Source organism: Myotis brandtii, unplaced genomic scaffold (genome assembly GCF_000412655.1).
Source record: "Myotis brandtii unplaced genomic scaffold, ASM41265v1 scaffold1763, whole genome shotgun sequence".
NCBI classification, from domain to species: Eukaryota; Metazoa; Chordata; class Mammalia; order Chiroptera; family Vespertilionidae; genus Myotis; species Myotis brandtii.
In genome coordinates, this window is record NW_005356530.1 from 23,071 (window position 1) to 27,742 (window position 4,672).

Here is a 4,672-nt window from a genome sequence, read left to right on the forward strand (position 1 = left end):
GGGGGAGGGGGAGGAGGGGGGCGGAGAGTGAGGGGCAGCCTGGCCCCCACTTGCCCCGGAGACGCGGGGACACCGGGTCCCACATCCTGAGGCTCCTGTGGTGGCTTTTGGCTGCCCCTCTGCCTCTGTGTGTCTGTCTCATCACCGGCCGGTTCTGTCCTCCACCTCCCTGCCTTGTCCTGCGGGCTCTCCGGGCTCCCTGTGTGTGTGCACACCTGCCTCCATCTACCCCAGGGCCTTTGCACCTGCTGCCTCCGCTGCCTGCGGTGCCCTTGGCTCCTCCCCTCCCCTCCTGGGGACCTGAAATGCTTCCACCTGGGTCCTGGGGCCGCCCCGCCCCCCACCCTCCCAGGCAGCACTGCAGGGGGCCCCAGCCTGGCATCACCACCCCCCTGTGCTCTGTGACACCCAGTCTCCGCCAGCTGCCCCGTGTGCTCGTGTGGTTAAGCAGCGCCCGCTGGGGCCTGAGCTCCTGGAGGCGGGGCCGGCCTGTCCTGTGCTCCGTGTGTCCCACGCAGCCGCAGCCAGGCCACCCTGGCCAGAGCAGGGGGCAGAGGCCTGTGGAGTGAGGGGACCCCTGTGGCTGTGCCCCGGCCTGTCCTCCTCCCTCACACGCCCCTCCCCCTGGGTCTCCCTCACTCCTGGGCCCCTCCCCTCCTCCCTGTGCTGGGGGGGGGGGGGGGGGTGCCCTCTTGGTGAGGTGCCTTCTCCTCGCACCCCAGCCCCTCCCTGCAAATAAAGTCCACCTGGCCCCTAGGCTCCGTGAGGCTGTTGGTCTGTCAGCTCAGGGGAGGGGAGACACCGTGTGTGTGTGTGTGTGTGTGTGTGTGTGTGCGCGCGCGCGCGCGCGCGTGCGTGCCGCGTGCTCGAACAAGTGTTGACCTCCGCAGCAGGGAGAGAGGTAAGGGAGACAGATAGAGACAGAAAGAGAAAGAGAAAGACAGACAGATGCAGAGACAGAAAGAGAAAGAGATAGATGCAGACAAAAGAGAAAAAGACAGACAGAAAGAGAAAGACAGGCAGACAGACGGGTGAAGAGCAAGTGCCCACAGTTGGGTGTGTGTGAACTGGCTCTGGGTGCTCGGTGTGGGTCCGGCTGCGTGGGCCGGGTCTCAGGGCCTGTTCCTGCGCGCCGTGTGTGCAAGGAGACGGGTTACAGGGAGCTCCTAGGTGTCCGCTGTCGCCACAGGAGTGGGAGTGGGCTGGAGCGTGTATTCCCGTGAACCTGCGTGTGCACCAGCCCCTGAGCCTGTGTGTGTGTGTGTGTGTGTGTGTGTGTGTGTTGCAATCGTGCGAGAGGGGCCAGCATGGAAGCTGTGGTGCGTTCACTAAAGAGAAAGAGAAAGACAGACAGATGCAGAGACAGAAAGAGAAAGAGATAGATGCAGACATAGACAAAAGAGAAAAAGACAGAAAGAGAAAGACAGGCAGACAGACGGGTGAAGGGCAAGCGCCCACAGCCCGGTGTGAACTGGCTCTGGGTGCGCGGTGTGGGTCCGGCTGCGTGGACCGGGTCTCCGGGCCTGTTCCTGCGCGCCCATCCGTGTGTGCAAGGAGACGGGTTACAGGGAGCTCCTAGGTGTCCGCTGTCGCCACAGGAGTGGGAGTGGGCTGGAGCGTGTATTCCCGTGAACCTGCGTGTGCACCAGCCCCTGAGCCTGTGTGTGTGTGTGTGTGTGTGTGTGTGTGTGAGCAAGCGAGAGGGGCCAGCATGGAAGCTGTGGTGCGTTCACTCTGTGGCCGTGGGATCCCTGTGTCCCCGAGGCCTTGAGCGCCTGTGTGCCTGGGGGGGGCGGTCAGCGGGCAGGCGCCACCGCCAGTCACCAGCTGGGCCCCTGCCCCTTCACACCTCCCCTCGCACCAGCCCCCTTGGCAGCCGCCCTGTTTGCAAACACTCTGTCTTCCTCTCTGCGCCCTCCTTGGCCGCCAGCCCAGCGCGAGGCTACAACTAGAGCTGGATCCGGTGTCACTCTCTCCTGGCCTGTCCACACACCCGGTGCCCCTGCTGTGCCCACAAGGCATCATGGGGGAGGGTGGGGGGGTGACAGCATGGGTGGAGTGAGTGACCCCAAGGGCCCTTTGAATCCAGGTTCAATTCCGAGGACTGGGGACACGGGCCCCTGTCCCGGGCAACCCCGGTGAGCTTCCTGGAGGAGGGGTCTTGGGGGGGTGCATTGCGGAAGAGCATGATTGGGGCCTCCTGCCGCCTTATCCATGAATCTGAAATAGATCCGAAATAGCCTGCAATTGGGCCAAGAATGTGTCCCAAGAGCCAGAGGCGCCGCCGAAGCGGGTGAGGCTGGGCAGGAGTGAGTGCGGAGGGCAGGGGGCAGAGGTGGCTGCAGACGGTGTTAATTGGTAGCAGCAGCTGAGGCTTAACTGGGAGGTGACAATGACTGGGATGGCCCAGGGGCAGGGGAGGACAGAGATGCCCAGGAGGGATTTGGGGGGGAGGGGGTTCAATGCTAATTAAATATTCAGTTGATTAAGTGACACCTGACACTGATTGTAATACTTAGTGCCCAGGAAGCAGAGCCTCTGAGCCTGAGCTGAGGCTTAACTGGGAGGTGACAATGACCAGGGGCAGGGGAGGACAGAGACGCCCAGGAGGGGCCTGGGTGGGGGCCATGCTAATTAAATATTAGTTGAATAAGTGACATCTGACACTGATTATAATACTTAGTGCCCTAGAAGCTCCTCAGCTTCCAGGCAGGAATGTGGGCTCAGTCCCTCAGAGCCCCGGGGGCAGTGACGGCCCAGCTCGGCCACAATGCCCACCTGTGCCCGTGGAAGGTCAGGGCAGAGGTGGGACTCGACCCCAGGCTGGCTCCTGTCCAGGGCTCAGCTCTTTTTTTTTTTTTTTTTTTTTAAACCTGGGACTTTTCAGTCCGAAGGCCAATGCTCTATCCACTGAGCCAAACCGGTTAGGGCTCAGCTCTTTTTAAAAAAATTATATATATATATTGATATCAGAGAGGAAGGGAGAGGGAGAAACATCAATGATGAGGGAAAATCATTGATCAGCTGCCTCCTGCACGCCCCACACTGGGGATCGAGCCCACAGCCCGGATATGTGCCCTGAATCAAATTGTGACCTCCCGGTTCAGAGGACGATGCTCAACCACTGAGCCACGCCGGCTGGGCATGGCCTTAGCTCTTCAATGGCAGGGATGTCCTGTTGCCATCAGCAGGTGAAGGGGCCCTGTGTGGGGGTGGGGGGCGGGGGTGGGAGTGTGAGCACGAGTGTAAGTGTGTTACCACAAGTGTGTTCGCGTGTTTGTGTGACAGTGTGAGTCTGCGGTGAGTGTGGAAGTGAGGGTATGAGCATGAGTGTGCATTTGTGTGTGAGAGTATGTGTATGAGAGGGTGTGTGAGTGAGCATTCATGTGAGAATGTGACTGTGAGGGTGTGAATGTGGGAGTATGAGTGTGAGTGAGCGTGTACATTTGTGTGTGAGAGTATGAGAGGGTGAGTGTGTAAGTGTGAGTGAGCGTGCATGTGTGCATATGAGAATGTGACAGTGTGAGGGTGTGAATGTGAGACTATGAGTGTGAGTGAGCGTGTGCATTTGTGTGTGAGAATGTGAGAGTGAGTGTGAACATGTGGATGGAAGGGAGTGTGAGTGTAACTGCAGAGTGTGTGTGGGCACACGTGTGTGAGAGTCGTGTAAGCATGTGTCTGTGTGCTGGTGAGGTGGTCACACCTCCCTTGGAGGAGACTGGGGCGGGGGCACCTAAATGAAGACAGAAAATGGGGCTGCGAAGCCTTCAGATCTACTGAAGGGTCATCACCAAAAGGCCAACCATGGAGTACGGTGGGGGCGGGGGGGTATGTGTGGAGGCGGAAGAGGGCGTAGAGGGCATAAATGGTGATGGGGAAATTGTTTTTAAAGCTCTGGGGGGAGAAAGGCAGATGATGGTGCATGTTGGCGAGGACGTGAACAAGCTGGTGGAGTGGGAAACGGGGCAGCCGCTGGGGAAGACAGTGTCACTTCCTCTACACGCGGGACAGAGTTCCCATGTGGCCCAGCAATTCCGCTCCTGGGCGCCTGCCCACCAGAAATGAAAACGTACATCCACGTGAATGTTCTCATTATTCACAGTAGCCGAACACTGGACACAACCAAAATGCCCATCGATAAATGGGTGGGTACACAAAGTGGGGTCCCCCCGAGCAATGGGACAGTACTCCCCCATGAAAAGGAAGCCCTGCCATGCACTGCAGCACGGATGAACCTCGAAATGGAAGAAGCCAGTCACAAGAGACAATCTGTTGCAGGATCCCACTTATGTATATGAAAGGTCCAGAATAGGCAAATCCATAGGGAGAGATTAGTGACTGAGGCGGGGGGGAGGGGGGAAATGGAGGAGGGAAGGGGAGATGGGGGAGTGATGGCTAATGGGTACAGGTTTTCTCTTTGGGGGTGGTGATAGGGATGGTGATGGGGTGGAGAAGTTATAAAATTAAATTGTGATGAATGTTGCACAATTCTCAGAAGATATTAAAAACCACTGAATTGGCCCTGGCCGGTTTGGCTCGGTGGATAGAGCGTCAGCCTGAGGACTGAAGGGTCCCAGGTTTGATTCTGGTCAAGGGTTTAAAAAAACAACAAAACAAAACACTGAATTGTAGGCCCGGGCTGGTGTGGGTTAACAGTTACAGCATCGGAGCA